This window comes from Aphelocoma coerulescens, chromosome 4 (assembly GCF_041296385.1).
Source record: "Aphelocoma coerulescens isolate FSJ_1873_10779 chromosome 4, UR_Acoe_1.0, whole genome shotgun sequence".
Lineage (NCBI taxonomy): Eukaryota > Metazoa > Chordata > Aves > Passeriformes > Corvidae > Aphelocoma > Aphelocoma coerulescens.
In genome coordinates this window covers 17,443,368-17,470,351 of record NC_091017.1, presented here as the reverse complement: position 1 = coordinate 17,470,351, position 26,984 = coordinate 17,443,368, and the positions used below count along the sequence as shown (strand labels likewise).

Below are 26,984 nucleotides of genomic sequence, written 5' to 3'. Positions count from 1 at the left end.
GGCTCCCCGCAGCCCTGGTCGCGGGAGCGAGGAGCGCCGGGCGGGCGGGGGCCGCCGCCGCGTCACGCACCTCTTACCGGCGTGCGCGCACGCCCGCCCGCCCGTCCGGACGCTGCGCCGCCGCGCCGCCGCCTCCCGGGGCACGCGGATCGGGATCGCCCTGGAGTTCCCACAGAGCGCCTGCCTGTCCGTTCTGGGCAGACCCAAAGGCAGCGGTACCGACAGCGGCGGGCCGTTCCCTGGTTTCCCTCAGTGCTAAAAACACTTCCACTAAAACAGCATTGTAAAACCTCATCCTGTTGCTCGACCCACGTTTTCCATTCCCTGTTCCCCTCTTGTGGCGCTTCCCCGATGGATTCATCAGCCCAGCCCCCGCCCCGGCCACCGCGCTCCAAGTCGCATTAACAAGGAGATGATAAAGCCCGAGACGCGCTGTCTCTCAGCGGCTCCCACCGGTGCTGCCGCGGCTGCCCCGTCCCGCAGGGCTCTCGCACACACGGCTGCTCTGTTGCGTGATTCCTAAACAGTTAGGGAAGTTCATCCTGCACAGCCTCTGCGGATGTATTCAGGCTTCAAGGAATAGCCCTGCCACAGGCTTTCTGCTATCAAGGAAATAAATGTTTACTGCTGAAAGCTCAGCTGCGATCTCCAAGAGCGGTATTATCCCTGCGCGTCCTGGGAGGTTCACTTGCGTAAACGTGGACGAAATTTTTGGATATGGGAGGGAACGTGCCTTGTCCCATCCGCAAACAGATCCAAACTGTGCGGTTTAAAATGATTATACATTTCACTGCTTCACTAAAGTTTACTGGAGTACATGTTGATCCTCGCTCCCTTCTCAGGTGGGAGAGACAGATTGCAAAACCTCACTGCATTTGCCCTGTGCAGCCACTGCGGGTTGGCTGTTTTGGGAGAAAATAAATGCATAATGTGTTCATCTAGAGCAAGCTGTGATTATAACGAGCGTAGGATTTGATTAGTTGGAGGATTTGATTGCTGTGCAGGAGAGATAAATCAGATGAAGATGTACAGTTAATATTTGTCATATAAACTATATTAAATCTCTCTGTGGATACTCACTCACAAGTGGCCCTAGTTCCAGGACATCTGCGCCATTCATGGATCAGAGCATGCATATCTTTTTGTACGTGGCTCTGAAAGCACACCAGCAAGAGCACAGGCCCTCTGATCTGAACACAGCAGGAGAACAGGCAGATGTCCATGGTTTCCCAGGTGGTTTTTGTTGTGAATTTGTACACAGCCCTGGAGCTCCTAGCAGAGATGGGAAGTAGACTTTTCACCCAGTTCCTAGGGGTTCCAGCCAGACTGATGTGTTACGAGGTGCAGAGGCCTCACACTGCACCAGCAGGTCTAGACGGTAGGAGCAGATTCAGCACAATTCAGGAAAAAACATAATGAATAATCTGTTTAGGCCAAAAGTTAACTCAGAAGTTAGAAGTTTTATAGAGAATGAAATTGCTGCAGTATCAATTCCGAAGAAGCTGCAGAGGGATGCAAAGAAGGGCAGGTATGGAGGATGCTCAGTCTGGCAATAAAATTCAGTCCTGCAATAAAGACAGCAGTCTCACCAGGCTTTTGCATCACAGTTTTTACATGGTAGTAATCCTGCCCCTCACTCTTTGCAAGTGGATACTAATCAGAAAATTTTAATTTTGCTTACTGTTCAAGTTAATTCTAGTTAATTTTGCCAACAAGTTTCAGATATTTACTCACAGCAGATGTAATGGGCAAGTTAGAAACCTCAGTTTCAGTCCTAGGCTCTGGAAGATGCTTCTCAATTTCCCCTCCAAAGGGTCACTTCCTGTGCACAGTCCCAAGCTTGTTTCTCCTTGTCTAAAGAAGGATGAGATATCTCACTGGGTATTACATTTAGAACACTTAAGAAATATATATATATATATATATATATATATAAAACCACAAACAAGCAAGAGAACCCCACAAAAACAAATGGCCATCAGACATAACAGAACTTCCATCTATACTCAAAATAAAAAGATAAGCTTTAATGAGACTCTGTTGCTTCAAGTGGATGCTTTGCCTTTAAATTTTTTCCAAAAGATCTTAAGTTTGTAATAAATATCTTTTGCCAAGTGAATTACAAAATACACAGGTTCACAAGGCTCTCTTCTTTTGTAATCTTTAAAATCACATGCAGATATTCTAAGCTGTGTGTATTCTAAGCTGTGTGTCAACAGACTTGTACAAAGGCATTTTTGCTGTTTTTTTTTTTTTTAAAGCTGCCCTGCTATTACTGTGATAAGCTTGTATGTCTTTTAGATTAAATAGATGAAACTGTTCCTGCTTTTAAATAAGAGAGCACTCTGTAAGCCCTGCCCTGTCCCACCAGAGTGGAACAGAAAGGAAGAAAGCACTACATGTGAACTGTATAATTGGCAGGACACTTGCACACCCTACATCTGTCTGCAAGACAGCATCACTACTGCTAGGGAATTTATCATCTGTATTGAGGCATTTGGTCACTATTAGAGAGGGACAATCCAGTGTCTGTCCTGTCACCCAAAACTGTCTCCTGCAACATTTCACATTCCTCCTCATGTTCCCATACAGATAATACATATATTCTAGTTAAACACCAGGACTCAAACAGATCTGGAATGGTCTGGCACACATGTATGTGTGTTCTCTGTTACATTGTACAAAAACATTTTGGCGTGTATTTAGCTGTGGCTTAGACCTAGTACAGGAACAAGAATTTAGCATGTCTTTGATTTCACATGACCAAATTTTCATTTTTGTTCAACTGCAAACATACCTCAGGGCTTCCAGATGCTTTCCAAAAGCCCTGGTGCTTCCTTCTGCATAATACAAAAGCTTAGTGACACGTGTAGCTACGTGGCACCAAGCTTTTGTTGGTTTCGGCACCTAGCCTGCTGAAACCAACAGGACTGTTCATGTGAGCAGGGACTGGTTTGCATGTCTGCAAAGATGCAGGAGTGGACTGGACATTTCTGGGCTTCACATTTTGAACTACCAGCTTTGTGTGGTTTGTAACTGATGCCGAGATGCTGGCTCCCCTTTGTGCCATGTGGAGCCTATTCCTTTTGTGTGCCCAGCCTCTGATCTGCACAATGTACCTCACTGCCTAATAACTGCACAGTTATTTTAGGGAATGTGGATTTTTATGCTCCTGAGTAGCAGATGTCATCTGATTATGCGTTTAGACAGGAGAGATTTTAATATAAAGGAGAGGGGATCACCAGATAAAGTGAGCTTAAACGAGAGGAAGAGATAGTATTAAATAATTTAGCTTGAAAAGAACAAAGATATTCAGAATGAACAAGATAAAGAGAGGTGTTAATTATAAATAGGAAAGTTGAGGAGAAAAAGTGGAAATATATGGGAGGCGGTTTACAACACATTTATATTTCTCACAAGCACTTAGTGGCATGATCTCAGATTTTCTCAGGCTCTTGAAGAGATTGCTGTACTGATCCCATTAGCTGGATTTCCTTGTGGAAGAGGAATTTACAGGTCTTTATTCTGTCTTGGCCTAGGTGCTTATGCTGCTTTAGGCATCTGCAAGGGATCTTTTGGTGGTTGCTATTGAATATTTTTGAATACCTATAAACACTTAGGTATTGCCAGCTGCAGGACTTACTACCCTTATCATAACGCAGTAGCAGGAATTATGTACAAGTTGAATTTAGAACAGCACTTAATGGGACTTAAACACACATAAGTATGCTTTTCTAAATAGAAGCTGTAAGATGATGAAAGGTTTTGTGAATCTTTGGGTTTATTATTATGGTCTAATATTTTTTTTCCCCAGAGACCTTAATGCATAATACTTTTTTTGTTTTTAACTTGTGATAAAAGGTCCTCTTGCATATTTAGTTATTCAACAAATAGGCAATTTTTCTTTTACTTAAGAGCTCAGTGTGAAATTTTCATGAGATAATCTCAGGCATTAGGAAGAAAATCTAAAAGATAACAAGTGGGGGTTTTGCTGATCCCATTCCTAGAACCTGCTTGTCCTTACACAGAAACAGAACCTGGTTTACTGATGCTACACTCATGATATTCTCTTGACTTCTCCTCCTAGACTACCAAGAGACTATAGAGATTTAGAGAAATTTTCATGTTTATCACTTTTTCACAGAAATATGGTTTCCCAGTAGACAGCAAGGCTATAATGTATTCAGAAGGTTGCATTTAAAAAAATTAAAAAGGAGAAGAAAAGCTATTGGCATAATAAAGCTGTGCTCTTGATATAGATTATGGGCTTCTTCAACTGCAATTCAAAAACATAAGACAAAAAAATTATTTTTCTAAAACCATGGAAAGCTGTACATATTTAAACCTGAAAAATGATAGCAAGAACAGGAAATAGCTTCCCTAGACAATTTCCCAATGAACAGCTGGATTTAACCTATTAAATAAAAGACTTCAGAGATAACATGGGGATACCTTTATATCTTTTTCTCCTTATACTTACAAAAACAACCTTCTAATATTATAATCATCGTACCAAAATACCTACAACATGAGAAGTTTCACTTCAAAAGTCTGTGCTGTACTTTTATAGCAGAGAAGCAGGAGATTTATTCTTGGGTGTGGATGCACAGATGTGCAGATGCAAAAGTTTTACAATGCTTTTAGAGTAATTAACCACTCATAATGGGAAGAGCATGCAAATCACAGAAAGCAGAAAGAGGAGAGCAGTCACCCCAGCCCCTCTAGTGCTGAAATCAGGAACCTGTCACAAAGGTCGAGTTTGGAAGGAGCAGCCATCTGGGAAATCAGGTGCTAGAAGTTTCTAGGAGGTTTGTCTTAAGGTTGTTGAAAGCTGGCTTTTAGGAGCTTCAGCGTTATCTTCTAGAAGAAGGGATTGTCCAAAAGGAAGGACAGCCCGTGCTCCAAACTGTATTCTGTTAGCTGGACAGAAGGTAGAGCCTTATTTTTCTTGTGTCTATTAAATTTAATTTTAATATTAATTAAGAGTTTAAAGATTCAAAGAAACAGGGCCAATTCATCAGCTTCCCTGAGGGAGAATGCCAGAGAAAGCTTTGCACTTCCTGAGATTTGTCAGTTTGACAAACATGGCACCTGTTGTTACACCTCTTGGACCTTTGCAGGTCGTTGCTGTGTCCTGTCTTCACCACAGGCCAGCACCCAGCACTCCTTCAGTCTGGAGAAAAGCAAAATGCATTCCACAGGAATCTCACAGACACATAACTTGACAGTGCCATCATTTACCTGCATTGAAGTAAATTCCACAGTATTTGCAAATATATTCATTTGATCCCAGCCTATCTGGCCTTGATTTAAAACGGACTAGGAAGTGATGTCACAAGAATGTAAGTTCTTCTAAGTGCTGCATATGTCAGCCCCAAGAGGAACACATTCCTACATATCCTCTCCTAAAGAGGCATGAGAGCACATTAATAGATGGGGTATGGTATGTCTGATGTTGACCAGGTTCACATGTAAGTGAAAAAATGTCTAATGAGAAAGCAGATGAGGAAAAAAAAAGAAGAAGCAGGGCCAAGAAGGGAGATAAGTTATGGGGAAATGCACTAAATAATTAGGAAAAATGTAACCAGAGAGGAAGAAATCATTTAAAAGCTATCTAATAACAAATCAGATATTATATCTGTCAATACATAAAGAATGAGGTTGCTGACAACTCTTCATCCCACAGTCTGCAGCATTAATAAGTTATGAAGTATGAAAAAACTGGGACGCTTTGTGCCTAAAACGGTATCACACGAGGACAAGGGAATAAAGCTGAACTAAAACAAAGGACATGATTGTGTTTTGCTGGCAAATAATGACATAAATTGAAAACAAAACCACGGAAAAAAACACAGCCCCTCCAACCATCAAATAGAAGGAAAATCTGACTGCCTCGGTTTTTGGCAGTTAATCAGATACAAATCATGAAGTCAGCACTATCTGATGGAAGTTTTGGATGCAGTTGTTATTCCAGAAGTGTCCAGCCCAAACTGCTTATTTAAACAAAGAGAAGGAGATGGCAGGGGAGCAGAGGATTAAAGTGACTGAGATAGGAGTTTTGGGATCCAAACTATCTCAAGGTAAACAGTGCCATGAGGGACAGAGCCTGAAGGGGAAGTCATTTCTATCCAAGCCTGCTGCTCTCCTTGCACTGTGAATTCATTTCCCTTACTGCTGCCTCACTAACCAGGAGGCAAGACTTTTGCACCTCTGTCATATCCAGGGCTCAAACATCCACCACTTGCTTTTTTGGCACAGCCAACACAGCTGCTAAACCTTCTTATCCTCCCTTCTCTCATGTTCAGCCTCTGCCCCATGCCTTTACCAGGACATTGCTGAATAGGTCCGCTCCTGGGATGCTCTGCCTTCTTTCCTGTTCCCAGGGAAAACAGAGTTATTCTTTTGTGAAATTGATATATTCCTACAACATAATCAGGGCTTGACAAAGACTCCCAAGCAGCACTGTTCCCTGCCTGACATCTATCCAGCTTATGCTGCACCAGTCATCCTTGGGCGATTTTGTATTGTTCATTTCACAGGTCTCATCCAATCTCCCCCGTTCCCTTCCATGTAAGTGGCTTTAATGCCACAGCCTTGAGCTGCAGTAAGTGAGGGAAGGAACTAATTTATTTTTTTAGTAGGTACAAGTCAGTCAGCAAGTGCAGTAGGGAAGTTAGAGCAGAGATGGGGAGGATCATCTGGTTGGGGTTTTTTTCAGCAGAACCTAAAGAGGCTGTGTGAGGTAGGGCCTTATATTTCCTTTAGAGGATGTGCATTAAGCAGAGCTCTACCCTGATCCCTTTAGGAAGTGGGAGAGTTACGATGGTGCCTTTTCCCTGAGAGCATTTCTAAGCTTTCCTCACAGGAAGCTTTCCTTGTGGTGCATTCTTAAGTAGATCAAATGTAAAGGAAAATCCCAATTCAGAATTAATTGGCATACATTTTTTCAGGAGCTGGAGGGATTTTGAATTTCTTCCTTCTAGATGAACTTACAACACTCCTGCAATCCTGCATTTGAAGTTGTACCTGTCTGTGGTAGGAGGCAATCACAAGACCTGCAGCAAGGCACATCACCCTGATTTTACCCCTCAACCCTGTTACTCAGAGGCTTTCCGGTGTGGTGTCTGTAGCTCACATTTAACTCCAGCTCGTTCTTGCAGTCTTTGCTTCTGTAGGTGCTGTTCTCACTCTGGAGACAGTGGCATAGGAAGGAAGCCATGCTTGGAAATTAACCATTTCCAGCATCCCTGCACAGCCAGAATCAGCAGCTGAAGCAGATGCTTGGTGGGGAAATAAAGCTCTTTTTTTAAGTGGGTCCAGAGTAATAGTTGGCTTAAAAATGCTTAGTACCATTAGCTCCAGGATCATCCACACCATGTGCTTGCCGTCTGTCATTTTGTGAAAGAAAGCAGAGGTGTTTCTGCCATGACCACTGTCCCCTTACATCATGCTTCTGCTGTGGGAAAATGGCTTTCCTCTAAACATGCCCAACCCACTGGCACATCCAATACTGCCTAAGCAGCACCACTCTCCACCCAGACAGGTATTCCCTCTTCACCTCCCGTCCAGCAGCTCTCTGGGTGCACAGCAAGCTCCATCTGAGTCACGCAGTAATAATCATTGCTTATATACAAGATCCCTTGTGTACTGTATATTAATGTCTGGCTGGTAATTTAATGGCACCTCTAGGCATAAACAAAAGTTTATTAAAACAGTAAGTAAAATGTTCCCGAAGACTGGCCTGCATTTTTAATTTTCTATTCAGCATTCCAAAGTACAGAGCCAGCCTTCTTATGCAAAAGGAAAGCTACAGAGCTAACACCAAGTCATTTTGCACAAGTCAGACATAGCACAGTCTGAAGCAATAGGATGCTTCATTTATTCTCACAAGGCCCTTTTTTTCTTTAGCAATGATGGCCAAACAGAAATTTGAATCGATTATTGGGAAAGGTGTGCAACTCCAAAAAGCAGCAGCATATTGATTACTGCTCACTTTACTTGTCATTTCTCAGCTAGGAAGCCACACAGCAGCTAAAGCCATAAATCCCAGCCAGTAGTTGCAGTGTCCACCATAGCTAAGACTGAGTCATGCTCTGAAGCTTGGGCACATAAAAGTGATGCCATTCCTCCCTTGTTTTCATTCATGAGATGCATTTTTTACAAATGATTTATTGCTCTGAAGACCACCAGGTTTCTTTTCTCATAACCTAATTTCTTGAGCTCAGTAAAATGTATATGTGCTAGCTAACACATAAATTACTACACATTTACAGTGGGCATGTAGTTCGACACGTTTTTTAGACAACATTTAAGCAGAAACTTGAACTGACTTTCACATTTTAGATTAAAGTTATAGAGACATGAAGAATTCCAGAAAAAAATTTGTCCATTGAGAAAATTCACTGTGGAGATGTTGGAGTGAGCAGCTGTGCTTTTAGCAAGTCTTATTTCAAATCCCAGCCACACTTCCAGACTGCAGTGACATTCCCCCTTCACTCCTCCACTGTAATTTAGCATACACTAAGGATCATGAAGCATTTCTCAGCTCCCAGGGCACATCACTGCCTATCTCCACATTGAAACACAACCCCATGGTGCTCAACTGGCCTCTTGGTTTTCACAGAAAGACAACAGGAGCATTCAGACTGAACAGAAGGTGCAAACACATGCTCCAACAGGTCCCATCCACAGGACTTTGGGAGCCTGAAGAAAATACAGCTGTTCCCAAGCTCTTTCCTTGGACCCTCAGTACTTTTGTCATAACCTAGAATATTTCTCTACCTGCCACCCTCTACAGCCACCTGAAAGGAGGTTGTAGCCAGGCAGGGGTCAATCTCTTCTCCCAAGTGACAAGCAATAGGACAAGAGGAAATGGCCTCAGGTTGTGTCAGGGGCGGTTGAGATTGGATAGCAGGAAAAATTTCTTCACCAAAAGTGTAGTTGAGCACTGGAACAGGCTGCCCAGGGAAGTGGGGGTCACCATCCCTGGAGGTGTTTAAAAGACATGCAAATGTGGCACTCAGGGACATGGTTTAGTGGTGCACAGGGCAGTGCTGGGGGAACAGTCGGACTTGATGATCTTAGAGATCTTTTCCAGCCTATGATCGAGGGACGCAAGCAGCTGAGAAGTCACTTACAAACAGCACCAGCAAGAATTAGCAGGCAGGAGAAAGACTACAACTATCTTTGAAGAAAATGCCCAGAATAAATCCTTTAATGTCTGTACAGAATAAAAACTTGGCTTGTAAATGACAAAAGCATTCATTGCACACCAACTGCTTTTTTCATGTGTCATTCTTCAGCCTTTTAATTTTTAAAACATGTTTTTCTTATATTTAAGAGACAATCTAATATAAACAGATTCATTATTGACCCATTAGCCTTAACCTGCAGAGACTGGTGTTCTTTATTTATAGCAACATTTTAGCTTTAAAAAAAACCACAGACACTTGTTCAAGATTAGATATTAAAGCTTTGAAAATTCATCAGCAAGCACAGGATCCCAAGACTTGCACAGAAATCTCAGGGGGAATTTTTGTCTATCAATATTTGGTGGCACTGCTCATGTGAGAAAAAGCAAAAGATAAGGGTCAGGCAACAATGCCAGAATAACTGTGATGTACAGCTTGTGGTATTCCATATTTCCAGTTACAACATCAGGGATGATCCGTTACCTTTCATAAAATGCTGCCACAAAATATTCAGACATAATGCAAACAAGAGCTTGCATGATCTGTCCAAGAACTTAAAATTAGGCAAATTAACACTGCTTTTGCAGCCTTCAGACTCAACCTGGCAATAAGCCCCTGAAATGCTCATGGAGGTCAAGGGGTCTTCCACATGGGATGGCAATTCTTATTCAAACCATTCCCTCATATAAGACATTCAGTGCAAGTCTCTCTTTTCTGTGTCTTATCTTCTAGAGAAGAGTATGACTATTTAGGATCCTCACCATTAAAGGCAAGAATTCATTCCTATTTTAGCATTTTAAATCTCCACTGTTGTGATTCAATAAATTCTTAATATGCTGTCTATGCCCGGTCCACCTTTTATCTCCCCTGCAGAGCAGCTGTGAAGATACAAGAGATGAAATTTTAGCCCCAGTTCAACAGAGCACTCACACACATATTTCAGGTGCTGCAGCTGGTGAACAGGCTGATTTACTTAAATGTTCTGCTGAGTTAGAGACCTGTGACCTTATATCGTATGCAACTTTAAACTGAGTTAATGGCAGTTATATATATGCACTGACATAAACCACTGGCTTTTTCATTCCAGGAATAGAAGAGAAAAAGGAAAATGTTGGTCAGAGTCTGGAAGCTTTGCATATTCATACTTTTCACAGTTGTTAAGTGTTTGAAAATTCAGGTAATGAGCATACAATACTCAGGCTGCCTTTGTATTGCTTGGGGGTTTGCTATTCCAGTAATATCTCTACAGAAACCATTCTATCAAGACAGGGTTTTTTTGCCCTCAAATTGAATTAGCACTTGTACATTGAAGTTTTCAACATCACCCATAAGATTTTTCAACTTGTCAAAAGAATCTGCATGGTCTCTAACCATGAATAAAAATGATTTCAGGTATCATCTTTATTTCAAGTTTTATTTCCTGGGATTAATCTAATTGATTGTGCTGGTGGCTTGTTGAACAGCTGCTGAAACAAACAGACTATTTGTCTTTCTGTGTAAACATATGGGTACCTGGTTTAATTAAAGTTCGTAACAGGGTTGAGGGGGAAAAAACCCACCACCTACAAAAAGATACCCTGTTTTCCAAACAGACACCATAGACCTGAAATTGCAAGAACTCTCCTGATTAATTTTCCTCTTGCTGATTCTAATAAATCTTTCACCATATAGACAAAAAATAAAGTCCAGTAGACCATATATAACCTCATTTTAAAAATATATATCCAGATGCTCACAAAAGGCATGGATGATTTTCTCCTCTATAAGTAGGGGTAACCCCATAAATGTTTACTTCAATGAAATACTTTTTTTTTTTTTTTTTTGCTTAGCAGAGCTAACCTGGTTTGGCATCTTTGATTACAATCCCGTTAATCCTTTTTATAGCTTCATAACAGACCAGGGTCTAAACCAAATTCTGTAGGTAAAAATTGACACCCCTTTGGCTCTAACACACATTTTTACTTTCCCCAAATATCTCTAGTGAAGGAAATAGCACTGCCAGAAGGAAATAAAAGGAATAAATAGCTCCAAATAATTCTTCTTAAACTCTTCTGTTAAAATTATTGAGTTGCTTGAAGATCCTTAGGCATCTTGATTTTCTTAGCTATTCTCATATACCTAATCAAAAAATTACGGGCTGGCATGGAGATGGTATAAGCATAAGTAGGTGGAGCCTCTAGCACCAGGGTGGAATTGGGCAAAAAGAATTGCTTCTGTAATAAGATTCTGACAAATAATCAGTACACACAGGATCAGTTATTAATAGCCTTTTTATGCATAGATAAGCACCACTCTTAGCTGCGTGCATGTGCACAAGTGAAATATTAATAAGCAGCACACAGTTGTGTCCAAACAGAAGGAAATCTGCACAGACAAGACTTAGAATCATAGAATTACTAAATTATTTAGGTTGGAAAATACCTTTAGGATGAAAGTCTAACCATCAACCCAGCACTACCAGGTCCATCACTAAACCATGTCCCTAAGTGTCACATTTACCCATCTTTTAAATACCTCCAGGGATGGTGACTCCACCACTTCCCTGGGCAGCCTGTTCCAATGCCTGACAACACTTCTGGTAAAGAAATATTTTCTAATATCGAACCTAAACCTCCCCTGGTGCAACCTGAAGCCATTGTCTCTGGTCCAGTCACTTGTTACCTGGAAGAAGAAACCAACCTCTACCCAGCTACAACCTTCTATCAGCGAGTGTAGAGAGTGATAAGGTCTCCCCTGAGCCTCCTCTTCCCCAGGCTAAACACTCCCAGCTCCCTCAGCTGTTCCTCATGGGACTTGCGCTCCAGCCCCTTCCCCATTGCCCTTCTCCAGACTCCCTCCAGCACCTCAGTGTCTTTCTTGCACTGAGGGGCCCAGAACGGGACACAGCGCTCGAGCTGCAGCCTCACCAGTGCCCAGTACAGGGTACAGTCACTGCCCTGGTCCTGCTGGCCACACTATGGCTGATGCAGGCCAGGTGCCATTGGCCTTCTTGGCCCCCTGGGCACAGCTGGCTCATGTGCAGTCACTGTTGACCAGCAAATCATCTTGTCATAGAAGGAAATCAGGTTCCATTACAGGAGATCACCAATAACCATCCCAAGCTTGAAATCAAAAAATATTCACTTTGTCCTACAGTTTCTGGCTCCACCATTGTTTCTAAAAACAAAGCCCACGTCCTAGAGGCTGCAAAGACATAGTCTACCCACACACAGTCAGCCAAACTTCATTCCAGTCTCTTTAAGTTCAAGCTTTGCTCCTTAGGAGGAATGCAGAGGAAATCAGGATAGCAACACACAATCTCTCTGCTGTGCTCTGTCACGTACTAGATATAGAGAGTAAACCTAAGATGAGCTTTTTAATGACACATGACAAGTGGACTACTTCAAGTAAATAGAACCTGGCATTAGTAAACATATCACTAAACAGCTAAAAATTTCAGAAAGACAGCAAAAATTTCAGAAGAGGCACAACCACAGTTGCTGAAAGAAGTTATTCATTTAATGGCAAAAGTAAGCTATTCCCATTTTCTCAGATCAGTATATAATTTGGGGGGCTGTCTGTCTTGGGATAGCCTATTTTTACCCTTAACGAAGGAAGATAAAAATTCTAATCAGTTTTCAAACCTCAGGAGTCCAAAGAGAATTTGCATATCTGCATAAAGAAGGACCTGGTACAGAAGAATAAAACAGGAATCTTTTGGATTACACAGGCTCAGGTGGGATGCTGCTGTGGTCAGTTCCCCAACAGGATTTAGCACAGTTGGTAAGACCTACCTTCTTTCAACCCCTCCTCTGGAATGATGCCAGCTGTAATTATACATTATAATGAGCGAGAATCTTGAATTCACAGTAGAGCAGTGAAGTTGTTTCTTCTCACCTTCAGTAATGTATTTCTGCCCTCCTTCTTCATCTTTGCTGTGTTGTTTTGTAGTTTATGTCAAACAAGTCTCATTCTTCTCATTACAGACAAAAATCTCTGCTTGTTGAAGTGCTGAGAGAGCTAATTCTTGTTGTTCTCACTTGTTACAGAAAACCTCCTGCCAAAGGAACCGTTTGGCTTAAAATATTGTAAACAACCTCTCCTCCTTTACCCGCCACCACAGCTTGCTTTTAAGAAGTCTGTTTTCATAAACAGTGCATCTCATCTGCTCAAAACAGCATAACTGGGAGTTGCCATATCAAATACATTTATAGAAGATGGCAGCAAAGGAATACCTTGACAGACTAATGATGACCTCCTGCAAGTCAGGCACTTAAAAGGCTCGTTTTCCTGGTTAGCATATTAAAAAGTAATGGCTGAGTGGCACTGCTTCCACTCACCTGTCAAGGGTAATACCTGCCCCGTGGGCTACTGTGGAAATAACACCCAAGCTCACCACAAAGGTGGCTACCAAATAAGTCAGTCTGACAGGGGAATATGAAATACACAAGTTAATGTCAGCTTCCAGCAGACACCACAAGAGACTGAAGCTAGAAAAAAAATATGGACCTGCTTTTTCCTTTGCACACTTTGCCTTGGTAATGCCCATGGATTTCTGCAGCATTTCTTCCAGGTTAAAAGCAGGGTGGGAAGTATGAGCTTTGTTAAGGAGAAAAGCTGTCTTTGTATCTATCTAGGTATTTCACCTGGTGCCTAAGCACTAGTCTCTTAAAATACAAATGCACACAAGCATTAAAGTTATTTAAAAAAAATAACTGTAGTCATTATCTAAACAGGTCTGTGTACTCCTAGTGTAAGTAAAAGGGGCAGGAAATGCCTCATGTCCATGACTTAGAAATTCACTGACCTATGGTCTTGCACTTAGATACCTCCACTCAGCCCAAACATTTGAACTGGAGGCAAAAGTGAAGTTCATTCTTTGAATTTGATTTATTCCTCGAGACTTCAAAGCTGGGCAGAAATTCTTGGTAGAAAGGGTGAAGAGTGAAATCTTGATTCTATTTAGGTTAATAGAGCAAGTGCTCTAAACAACTGAAGCTAATCCTGGCTTTAGTTTCCAAATTCAAAGTCCCAACCTCGTGGAAGTCCCATTAGCATTTCCGAACATATCAGAGACCGACACACTTCTGCTGAAATAACCTTTGTGTCTGAGTGCATGATTGCTCATAGGGGCCCTACACACACCAGCAGGTGCTGGGTGATGTTGGGTGAATTAGATTAATTCTTCCTTGGACAAAACTCACGCTGAAGCCCACTGAGCTCCTCCAGGTGGGAATGAGCAAAGCCATATGCAAGGAGGCGGCGCTGTTCTCCAGAGATAGGGATTAGTGTTTGAAAATGGGAGAGCAGAAGGAATTGCTCAAAAAAGCAAATTGTTTTTCCACATAAGCAGGAAAAAAAAACCCCAAACAACAGAATAAACAGCAAACTTAAACCCACTGGGATGATTAAACCAGTTTTGGGCTCAATATGTATGACACTTGCAATGCCATCAGCTTCCAGATAGGTATTTTTCATTAGGCTTTGTGCTTGTTGTTTACTAATAAGAACAAACTTTTTGTCACCTTTGGGTGAGATACATGGGTATCACAGATTCATAGAATGGTTTGAGTTGGAAGGGGACCTTGAAGATCATCTGGTCCCAACCCCCTTGCCATGGGCAGGGACGTGTATGGCAGGATGTGTCCTAGAGGTTGGTTGGTTGGTTGTGTTTCCCTCCCCTCACCCCCCCACTGGAGAGTTTTGAGATGTTTCCCTCTTTGTTTTCTATTTTACCTGCTGTATTACCCTCCAGCTTCTGAAGTTGCATGGGTTACTATTTATTCATCATTTTGCTTTATTAAGATGCAGTTCAGGTTTTCACCTACGTTGTATGTTTTGCAAACATGAAATAAGGATCTAAAAATTCAAAAGACTCGAGAGTATAAAGAACTTTTCAGATACCTGCTTTCTGAAGAAGCCTCAGCAGATAGAGCAGTTCAGCAGTGCAGAGCTGTTACCTGTGACCTAAAATAGCTTCTAATGCAGCAAATTATTTTAGATATCAACATTGTTATGCTGGAATAAATGTAGAGCTCTTTCTACATTTTTGTCATGTTCTGATAAAATCCCAGGTCTGACAGGATATCTTGACGAAAGAGTCCACATGAAATATGTTGCTAATTATTTATACACCTCTTCAAAGGCTCAGCACTGCTACTTGTACTTCTTACTACCCATACCTACCCAGGCCCTAAAGCTGTTTTTCAATCACTGAACTGAAACCCCTTGGAGTAACAAGTTTGTAATAGAGGTTCATAAACCTGGCAGTGATTAACAGCACAGGTTAATCAAATGGGTGTAGAACAGGCTTTTCCTCCCTTTTTCTTTAAAGGAAACTGGCCCCAAGTGTTTTTCCCTTTTTGCTACGTGGAAATAAATTTGCAATTAACTTTTACTTATTGGTGTCATAGCGGCCTCTGAAGACCCGAGCCAGAAGCCAGCACTGTTGTGCTTCCCAGCACATAAATGTGTGCCAGAGGACAGCAGTAACTCTGAAGAGCTGACAACTCAGCACCATCCCACAGCTGAGCTCCAGGGGCCAGGAACGGGCAGAGCCCAGCTCTGCCAGGACCCACTCCTGCCTGGAAAAGAGCAGGCAGCCTCATGCTCATGTGTCACCCTGGTTACTAAAGCCACTTGATGATTTAAAATAATTAAGAGGAATTGTCCTCCACTGGCATCGGTTGGTCAGCTTCTTATGAAAATCAAAATGATCAAGTCCACCTACTGCTGCATCTCCTGCGTTCAATTCACTCCAAGACCAGCAGGACATAAGACTCCAGCATGCCCTGCACAGAGGGAATCAGTATCCAACTTCAGCTGTTTGCAATTGGACTCTCACTGAACATGCTAGAGTAACAACAGGAGAGGTGAGTTTGGGGTGGTTACCAGGCTGGATGGCAGCTGGGCCTAGAAGCCTGAACTTCCAAAAACTTGAGCCAGTAAGAAACTTCAAACAGAAAACAGCTGTCAGGGGCTGGTTTCTAAACCCTGAGCACATTGTTTATCAGTCAGTAGCCACAGCATTTTTGTATAGGATTTTTTGGCATGATCATGAAATAAATGGAATTAAAATCTTGATTCAATTCAATCCCAATTGAGAGAAATAAAAGGAAATTCCTGCACTGCATTAGCTAAGTGTAAAGATGAAAAAACCCTTTTGAAATTGTACTGAAATGTATGATATTTGCTTCACCTCACTAAGTCAGTGGGGTTTTTTCTCATGTTAATTGCTTCTAAAAATTGCAGACTCCAACCACCCACAGTCTGGGTGTGTGACAGACTGAGCATGAACACCCAACACCTTCTCTCAAGACCCTCCCTTGTAGTTATGAAAACCCCAGACCTCCCCCGCTACCAGCTGAGTTTATTATAACAAAACCACCACATTAATCCAGAGCAAACTCATCTTCCTGTTTGACAGCTCACCTTCCCCACGAGATCCTGGCAGCTCCCAGGAGCAGCATGCACCCCTCATCCCTTGCCTTCTGGAACCTCTCCTTTCTCCCAGGCTGTCAATGCTCGGGACTGGAGCATCCAGGTGCCCTATGGGGGCTACGTTAAGCAGTGTGATGACTGCCATGGGGTTGGTAACTCTGCTCCCTTACCTCATCTCAGCCACTCACCAGGATGGATTTTTTAAATTCCTGCTTAGATTTTCATGTTTCTAGAGCCCTCCCCTATTTCACTTTGTTTTGGTGTTGGGCATGGGATTTTTGTATCAGCAAGTCAGAACAGTGACTGAGACCTGAGGTAGAAGGTAGTAAGCATCAGTCCCCAGTCCTTGGGCATGTTTGTTTCATACCTTGGACCAGTCCTGAAGGAAGATTTTCCTTCTGCACAGTCAAGGATTCACAAAAATTTTGAAAACCCCATCCCCTACAGCACTCACCTTCACCACAGCAGAGGAGCAAAACCCCAAAGAAGCAGTGGTTTACTTTTTCCCCTCTAGCACCAAGTACTCTCTGTCCTCTACCACTTTTCCCGTGAAACACAGACCTTTCTAAATAACAAAAGCTACCCTCAGAAGGCATCTGTTTCCTGCTCACATCTTGCTCTGCCATCACCTGTGATCCCACTGTCCTCTACCTGCTTTAAAATGCTGTTCTCATTTTTCATGACAGATTACAGCAATCAGGAGCAGATTAAAAAAAAAAAAGTTATTTGCACAGAAGCATAAACTATTGGTAGACTTCAAGCAAGTTCTGAACAGCAATATTTTAGGAATCTAAAGGAGACACAGACAACCAACTTGTTGCTCTTTCAGGTAAAGGCCAAATTTCTCATTTATGTCCTGTACAAAACTGTTGGGGGTGATTTATCTAAAAGAGGATGTTCCCTCTTCCTTGCTCCTACTTAGACAAGCTCTCAAAGAGGGGGAAGAAAGGAGTTGGCAAGAACATCACAAAACCTGAAATAATTTCTTTGTTAACTTATAGTTGGTGTTACTTTTACTACCAGAAAGGGGTCAAAAACTGATGTTATAGCCCTGACCTGAGCAATGCTATAACCTGAAATCTTAATATTCTGATGGGTGCCAGTATAGAATTTAAGGTCCAATTCATACATACATTTGCTAACAAACTAGGGAAGTGCTAACTTCCAACAAAATTTCTGCTTGCATAAGAGAGAGGGATGATGATTTCAAGAGGTAACTGCATGTATGCACTAAGTTTTTGTAGTCTCTGGTTTGCCAGCAATTTCTCTAACTGGAAAAATAAACAAAAAAATAACAAGCAAACCTCCCCAACAAAATAAGACTGCAAATTCCACTTAGAAGTTCCTTAGTTTTAGTACTACTAGTACAGCTTGTCTCTCCTCTAGGTTCAGCTCAAACTCTGATTTGATGGCTGGTCTTTGACTTGGCAGGGGCTTTGCCCACTAAAAGTGCACCAGTCCTGCTTTCATTTTTCATTTCCATGGCTTTTGCTCTGCAGGTGCCAGTGGCACTTTAGAAGCACAAAGTCCCTGAGTTCAAGAAAAACCAGCCACTGTTCATACAAATGCAGAGATCTGTTGTCTTCTGCCATCTTACATGGAACAGCTCAATTTATGAAAAAGAAAGCTGATTATTGCAATGAAATCTTGCCTTACAGGAGATGAGGCCGCACCACACAAACTCAAATAGTGAATTGCAGCCTGTTTTGAAGCCAGATTTAACATTGGACTGCCTCTTTAAAATAGACAGTCTTGCCAAAGAGCAGCACATCTCAGCTCTCAGAAGAAAGCTACCCAGCTATTCCCAGGTCTGGCTGAATTTTTAAAGAACATTGAAATGTTTGGAACATTCACATGTGTTAATGCAGCAAAGATGCTTCCAATTCACTCAGTTTTTTCTGGCTTAAAGTGGAATAAATAAAAGCAAAATCTAGTCATGTACCTTTGCTGAATTAATGTTTCTTCCCTCCCTCTTTAACCAGCTTGGCTTCTTTATACACAGATGGTGGTCTTGTTTAGGGTCAAGGTTGACACAGCAGTTCCTTCTGTTCCCTGACCCATTGTCACCACCTCTCACACCACTATAAAGAATGTGTAAAATCATTGTCAAAATGTTACCAAAAAGATAAATTGTGCAGGTACAGAAGAAAGTCTGCTATCCCCTCCAACATCATCCATTTTTATTATGCCACATTATAAATTACATTTTTCATCATGTATCTTAGGCATGGAAAATAAATGCACTAACCCTCTAAAAATAAGATTCCTCACTAAAACCCTCTACAGAAGATACCAGTCCAGAGCACACATTTACAGCTACATCATAAATCTTTGGTAAAAATGGGATTTATAAAAGCTGTGCTGACACAGCTTATCTACAAGATTGTGAAAACGACAGCCGTGTGTAGAGTGCTCACCCTGCTAAAACACAGCTGTATGAATATTGAACATCAAACCCCACACAAGCCTTCTGACCTCTGCAGCAGCTCCCAAACCAGCCCTGCCTGTGTCCCTTCCCAAGCCAGGGTCCCACCCACAGCTGGAGCACAACTGTGAATCAAATAGAGCAAAACTCTTTTCATCACTTCCTTTCCCTCACTTGCCTGCAGGAAGATATTCTCTCTACCCACCTGTTCTGGGTTTGTCTCCCCACCACATTTTAGTATCGAAAGCAGCTGGGCCTTGCTAATTGATTAACTTCTGTGGCTTTGACCTCCTGACAAGTAACCCTTACTTGTCAGGTTGCTGAACTTGTCTGGTCCTCTGGTTCATTTTTAAGTATTTTGAGCAATTGATGAGCAGAGATTGAGCCACCTTCTTTCTCACTCGACATGTGCCCTGCAACCTACTGTGACATGCCATGAAACATCCTTCTGGGGACACAGAAGGGTATGAGGTGGTAAAGAGATATGAAGTAAGAGCTAAACCACATTTCATTCCAGCATAGACCTCTGGCATATTCTTGCAGCAGCTGAGTCACAACAGTCTGCTGGCCACTTGGAGCAGGATTTGCTTCTGGCTATGGTTGAGGACAGGAATTTTCCCAGTTCCCTAGAAACAGGCAGTAGGGCCAGGCAGCAAGAAGATGCCAACACCAGGGCACCCAGCCAAATTCTCTGGAAGCACTTCCAGGAATCACCCTTCTCAGAGCAAACTTTCAGGGTTCCCCAGGGCGTGACCCCGGGTTTATCCATGGGAACACAGAGGAGCTCTGGCTGTCGCTGGCCGCCACGGCACTAAAGTATCACTGGGACCATGGAGGGAGAAAGAGAAGGGCCGGGGGAATCATGGTCCTGAGCTCACCTCTCCAGCACCTGGGCTACCTCGACCTCAAAAACAAAACAAACCCCTCAAAAACCCCCAAACTTTCTACTCACTACCACAGACTGCATTTAATTTCCTGGTTGCCCCAGCTGTATTTATATGGATGGGGAGCGGGGTGGTGCACCCCAGCCCAGCCCACCCTTCCGCTCCTCTTCCTTTCCCTTCCCTCCCCTCCCGACTGCGTGGAAACCCTCGCAGGACCCCGCCCTTCAGCAGCACAGGGCCCGACTCCAAGCAGGGCACTCCCGAGTGCATCCCCGCTCACTAAAAGACATTGCACAGCTGTCAGCACTCACAGCAGACCGGTTCAAATGGTTGTAAAAGCCTCTTCAGATCCCACGTCCTTATTTGAAAATGTGCACAAACACTATTAAAAAATTATATCAAGCTAATAAAAACAAAAGCAAAATCATGCCCTTAAATAAACTCCTAATTATCCATGCCAAGCAAACAGAAAAATAAAACTACCACAAAAAGGCCAAAAACCTCCTCGCCATTTTGGCCTACTTTGGGCTAGAGTGTCTGGACCCAGCAGGAACATTTTCAGAGGCAGGCGAGCGCACTGAGAGCCCAGGTCACTGGGAAAGACGGGGATGCTGGGACCTGTTAGGAAGTGTTTCCTTGTCTCATGAGTGTACAGCAACAAATTCACTTACCCAAGGAAACACGCTGGCCTAAACAAGGAAAGAAAAAGGCATTTTACTCAAGAAAGTTCACCATGTCAGGGCACCTACCAGGCAACAGAACTGCTAAGGGATTAACAAGTAAAAATATGATTTGATTCTGCATTTCCTATATATACACAGCAACAGACAGAGTCAGACACATGCAGCTTGATGATTTGACAGGTTTCAAATGACAACGTCTTTGGGTTGTCCCAGGTCTCCCCTGTCAAAACAAACACTACAGAAGTTAAGCATGAATTTAGTTCACCCCAATTCAGTGAAATATTTAAAGCAGGAGGTGTGGATAAAAGTCCTTGTGAGTAAATTCCTCTACAGAAGTTTGTGTTACATGCTATAGACTGAGTTGTCTGCATTTTAAACTCTGCTTCAGATTGGCTGTATATACATCTGTCAATTATTAATCTCCTGCTTTTTTTTTTTTTTTTCTGGGCATCATTTCTTTTCTTTCTTCAATTTTTCTTTACCTTCACAGTTCCATTTTCTGAGCTGTCTTCTTTCCTGCGTGTCTGTGTGTTTGCAGTTCTTAACACAGAACCATTTAATAAGCTTTGATGTTCCTGGCAAAACTCCCATTGATCGTCTTGATTGCCTTTGTAAGAGATTTCACTGGAATTCAATGGCTGTCTCAGGACTGGGAAAGATACGTGATAACACAGTCCTAACCCGCTGCTTCCAACAGGAAATGTTGATGCAAGCTGAAGATGCATTTCACAACTTGATTTCATTATATTAACAGTCTTCAAAATGTACAGTATTTCATTTATAAAAAGGGATAGGGAGCACAGGTGGATGCCTGCCCATGCTCTGTGTGGGAAGGGAACGGCTTTGATGTGTGCCCGGAGGTTGTACAAAAGGTGGAAAGCATTTCTGCTGAATTTTAACCAATAAAAAAGGAAGAGGATTTGTGATTAGCTTTGAATAAAACTTAACCAGGTGTCTGTGCCCACAGGTAAGGTGGACAGCCCCCAACATTATCATTGGTGTTATGCACAGATAGATCTACTGGGAATTAAAGCCTGGTTTTCCAGGTCTAGGTCTGAGCTCAGCATGCCTGGCCTTGCAGGGACCGATGCTCCAGCACACATATTTCCAGGAGATGCTGGGCCTAGTGGGCCTTCCCCATCAGTTAGGTTCCAGTCCCACCATGCTCTGATTGTGTGGACATAGAATCAAAGGAAGAAAACAGTAATTCCCAGACATTTTCCACCACCTATTCATGGAGCAGGGTGGGTCTATGCCAGACCTCACCAAAACTACAGAGACTGTGAAAGCACAATCCATGGCATGGCACACACCAAATACCACAGGTGTACATTACACACCTCTCACACGGGGCCACAGGACCCTGTCTCCCTAAATAAGTATTTTAACACACTGTTTAATGGCTCTGGGGTACAACACCGACTCAGTGATACAACTGTGCCTGCTCAGAAACACGAGGTTTTCATCACTTTTTCAAATGCAAGTCAACTGTCAGTTTTTTCTTCCTGGCTGAAAGGAGAAGGCTGCCTGGTGAATCCTGGGGACACATAAAGAGATCAGCCAACACCTTGCATGGCAGAAGGGGGAGAAAAAGAACTCAGATTTACCTTGAAAACCCTGCAGAAGTAGACGGAAGACACTGAAAAGTTACAAGGGCTAAGAGCTCCGAGCTGAGGACATGTGCATGCTGGTGATCAAATTAAAAATTACAATATTTTCCCTAAGTTAGAGCAAGTCCTGAAAGATATCTGAAGTGCAAGCACCATCTTTTGTTGCACCGAGTGCCTGGCAGCAGCCGGCAGGCACCAGGCTGAGCACACGTCCTCATTGCTCCAGTTAAATGGCACACAGAGGGAGAGAGGAATTTCGTGCTTAATTAGGGAATGTGTTTGGAATATGATTTGTGATAATACATCTATAACAAGGGGAATTAATGAAAATAATTAATGAAGGCTAATCTGAGATACCAGATCAGCAAGAGTAGAGTCCCAAGGACATTCACACTGTGATTTACACAGTTTTTTTTAAATGATCCATGAGATCTTAATGTTTTCAATGCAAGTAGGAGTTGAGGATGTGGTTAGGGAGGGCTCCCACCTGTGAGAGTATTTGCAAGGAGGGTTCCTGTGTTCCTGTGAGAGTTAGATCTGAATTTATCTGCTTTGTATTATCCAGTGTTTCTTTTCCTTTAGAAGCCACTTTATGTCTGAATTCCCCTCTTCACAATTTTTTCTTGATCTCTAAGGAAGAGCAGTGAAGTTTGTTGCACCTCCAGCTGCTCTGATTTTGCAGTGTTTGAACAGCAGGTGTTGTCTCAAAAAAAAAAAAAACCAAACCAAAACCAAATCCAAACAAGCAGAAATACAGGCAAAATCACAGCCTTGCAGGACACTCATGACCCTTGAGCTATAAAGCACACAATGGAAACTTGGATTAAAATGAAGGTATTCAAAATAACTTTTATGCAGCGCCATGGCAAGCCAAGCAGGTAATTGCTGTGCTGCTACCAGATAGATGGCACAGAATAGGGGGCAGGACAGTCACCATTGCCTCTGGTGTTAGCCAAGGCTATGGATGAAAAAGGCCTTTCCTGAGGTCTCCAGGACTGGCAGAGCCTTGGAAGAGCTGGAGGAGGCGTGGGAACATTCTTGGTGCCCCACTGCCATACTGGGCCCACCTCAAACAGCAGCTCCAACAAAGAAGAGAGGTTGAAATCCATGCCAAAATGACTGCCAAAAAGCCCTGTACAAAGACAGGGCCTGCCTCCACCTCCACCCTCCCTCTTGGAAAAGCGGTTTTGGGATAGCGTCCTGGGTGCTGTGGGGAACGTGCAGTGTTTGTGAGCAGAGGAGAGGCAGTGCGAGCTGGACGGCTCCTGCTTAGCAGTCCGCTCACATCGTTCTCCCACGAAGAATATTCAGCTTTCTTTGTCTAAAATGTTGAGTGGTTATGAATAGTAAGGATAGACTATCTGTAATTATTTTTAAATTATTAATGGTTTTGTTAGATCCCTTCACTTCTACATTAGGTTTCTGTTAATGTAAGTTAAATCAAAATGTACTTCGGTTTCCAGGCAGCTCCCAAATGTATTTTTCATTCTTTCATAACATTACTTCAAGTTCTCGATGAGGTGTCTATGATAAAGTTTGCTCCCGAGCCGGCAGACTTCCAGTCCTAATGAATTCAGTGAAAGGCTCACCAGGCAGGGCTCTCATCAGCCGGGCTGGATGGCGAATGAGGAGGCCGTGGTTGCATTGCCCGTCAGGGTCCCACCCCCAGCTTCCAGGTGTCATACCCTATCCATGAGAAGAAGCATGAGATCCACAGGGGGAACACCAATGACAGAGGGAAATTTGTCAGAATAACCGAGTTACTTTATTGGTGCTTCCCATCGCGCTTAGGAGACTCAGCTTGTTATGCCAGGCACTCCTGATCAGAAAATACCTGCGGAGTGCCTGGCTCAGGGCTCAGACCCTGCAGGCGGGGAGGAAAGGTTCCCGCTTGCCACCCTGCCCCAGGAGATGCTCTCGGCTGAGGAAAAAGAGGGGGACAGAAACGCGGTTTTCTCCCTTCTCTTCCCCCCTCGGCCCTCGGCCGGGCAGGGTCCGAGGGTCCGGGGGTCCGCGAGGGTCCGGCCCTCGCCCCCCGCCCGCCCGGCGCCCCGCTCCTGCCGAGGGGGGCGGCGCTGGGGAGAGGAGCGTGCGGAGTTAAACGCGTGCATTCAACACAAACGCCACGAAAAATGCCTGGATAAATTATGCAGAGGGATTTCTGGATTTCTTTCAAGTAATTAAGTTTCGATTTCTTGCATTTATTTTAGTGCCAGGAAGCACGAGGCGCCACGGACGGCAAAACTCTTCATTGATCGTTCCGGGCTTGAAGTTTGACTTCGTGACTTGACTCGGCTCGCGGCGGCGGCGCGGCCGCGGATTTGGAGCGGGGGAGGAGATTTGGGAGAGGGGGAGCAGGGGCCGGTGCGAGCGGCGATGCCGGGCTGGAGGCACCGAGGGGGCCGGGGATGCCGAGGCATCGCTGGCGTGCGGGGATGCCCCAAGCGGAGTGTCCCGGGCCGGTGCATCTGTCCGCACCCGCGGAGCCCCCGCGGCGGTGGGGCCGGGTCGCCCCTCGTGCCCGGATCCCCGAGGCAGCATCCCGGAGGCGGCGGGGGCCGGGAGCCGTGTGGGGCACCGGGCGGCAGGGCCGGGGCCGGCGCTGCCCTGCCCTCAAAACAAAGGTAGAGTTTGCTCAAAGTGTAGCCCGCATCTTAATGGATTAAAAATTCATAGGGCGCATTAGGTTCGGTAAAATATGAATGCGCGTCTTTAAATTTTAATCGTAAATCAGAACATGGATACATGAGAGGCGACAGTGATTTCTCCCCAGATGTCTGCGTGGGTCAGGGTGTGGGCGTGGGTAAGCTGGAGGGGGGGCTCTCCTTTTATTTAGGCAGCCCAGCGGTGCGCAGAGCCGGCTGCGGGGCCCGCGGGGCCGCTGAGGTGCCGGGGGGCGGCGGAGGCTCCGCGCCTGCTGCGGCACCTCCGGAGCCCCTCCCGACTCCGGGCGGGGGTGCAGATGGGCAGCGCGGGGGCTCTACGCAAAAAAACCCAACACCCAAACACAAACAAATAAACCAAAAAAAATCACCAAGAAAAGGGGGGAAAGGGGGAAGGCAGGATGTGCTGGGCGGAGGAGCCTTGGGCAAGGCGCTGCCGGCAGCGGGCACAGCAGCAGCGCGGCGCTGCGCGGGGCCGGAGCCGCGGAGAGTCCTTGCAGCGCGGGGAGCCATCGCAGGGACCCCCGGGGTCACCCCCGGGCCCGGCACCGAGGAAAGTTGGCCCAGCTATGCGGCCGCGCCGCTCCGCGTCCCGGTGGCGGCCGTTCGGAGCGGCGATGAGCGCTCAGCGTTTTGGAGATCGGTTGTCAGTTGCTATTAAAATCAAGATTAATTCATATTAACGATATGCGTTCTCAATTCTCCCGTGTGACAGCATACATTAGAACAACTATTGCGAGTAATTAAACTCAGTGCGGGAGGGGTTAAATGTATAGCGGGGGGGGGGGGGGGGGGGGGTCCTCCTCGCATTTCTCTCTGCCAAAGTTGAGCCGGAGAGCCGGGCGGGCAGAGCCCCTTCCCCGGCTCCGCGCACCCGGCAGGCTGGCTGCCCCCGGACCTCCCCGTGCCAACGAGGTATTCTCTTCTTCTTCTTTTTTTTTTTTTTCCCCTTTTTTTTTTTCCCCCTTCCCCGGAAACCAGGAGCTTTCCCTCGTTCTCCCGCACACCTCCCGGCACGCCCGCGCCGAGGCGCGCAGGGCTGCGGCCGCTGCCGGGGAGGCGGAGGCGGGGGCGCAGGAGCGGCCGGGCGCGCTGCGGGGACCCCGGCGGAGGGAGGCGGGGGACAGCGGCCTCCCTGCCAGCCCTGCCCGCCACGGGCGGGCCGCGCCCCGCGTGGGCTCTGCCCGCGATCGCCTCAAAACGCGCAAAATATTATTGATAGCTCTTTCTTGGGCGTTGGAGATGCTTGATGCTTTAGACTAATTAGACAAGCCAAAAGCCTTTTGAAGATTAAGCAAATTGGACAACCCTTGTTAATTAGAACATAATTTAAAGTTTGAAATTATATCACTCATGAAGTAGCCTAATTAGTATGACGATATGTTAATAGCCTACCGAGACACGAAGCGCGGAGGTTTGGCATGAACTCCTTAAAGGCTTGCAAGAAAATCCTCTTTCCTATGTTGTCATTAATAAAAGATTTCTATAGACTTCAGCCTTTCAACGGTGACATACAATTTATAGTACACACAATGCATTAGCCCATAGTGCTGCTCAATTTTTTTACTATTATGAAAACTAATAAATTCGTCAAGCTGAATTAAGCATACAAATCAGATGAGGCATAACAGATTACATATTGAAGCGCCGTGTCTCCCGAGCCTAAATGAAATTTCAATCTAATAATTCCTTCCTGGCCCGGCCATAATTTGTTTAGAGATGTTGTTCTACTTCTTTCCAAGCGCTATTCACACCATAATTAAATGATACTCAAGCTTTTAACTTTGATTTATTTCATTTCTCTGAGCTGGCGACAGTGAGAGCTGATACAATGTAATTTTTTTTATTTCCCTTAAAATTACCAAGTCTGCTGTTTAGGTGAGAAATTAAACACCTAAGCACTTATTTTAACCTTTCTGCTGCAAAGTGAAATTCATGGAAATAAACCCGACCACCTCCAGGAAAACTGACTTTCCCCGATTTATTTTCTCTCTCTTTCAATTTTTTTTTTTCCTTTTCCTTTCCTTCTTTTCCTATTAGACAGGCGTGGGAAATTGGCGGGATAGCGGTGCGCTTTTGCAGGAGGATCCCTCCGGCTCCCCGCCGATG

General features: G+C 44.3%; 1 long non-coding RNA gene across 5 annotated transcripts; it reads right to left on the bottom strand.

The window, feature by feature from the left end:
* Positions 1-141: 141 nt before the first annotated feature.
* LOC138109455 (uncharacterized) lies at positions 142-19,182 on the bottom strand. Of its 5 annotated transcripts, XR_011150487.1 has the most exons (6): positions 19,028-19,182; positions 18,553-18,691; positions 13,068-13,227; positions 12,965-12,997; positions 1,735-1,854; positions 142-1,565 (listed from the first exon to the last, which is right to left on the bottom strand). It is a non-coding gene; the product is annotated as an uncharacterized lncRNA (long non-coding RNA). The 5 variants fall into 5 exon arrangements; XR_011150484.1 differs by having other exon boundaries at positions 12,965-13,227; XR_011150486.1 differs by having other exon boundaries at positions 142-1,371; positions 12,965-13,227.
* Positions 19,183-26,984: the final 7,802 nt, after the last annotated feature.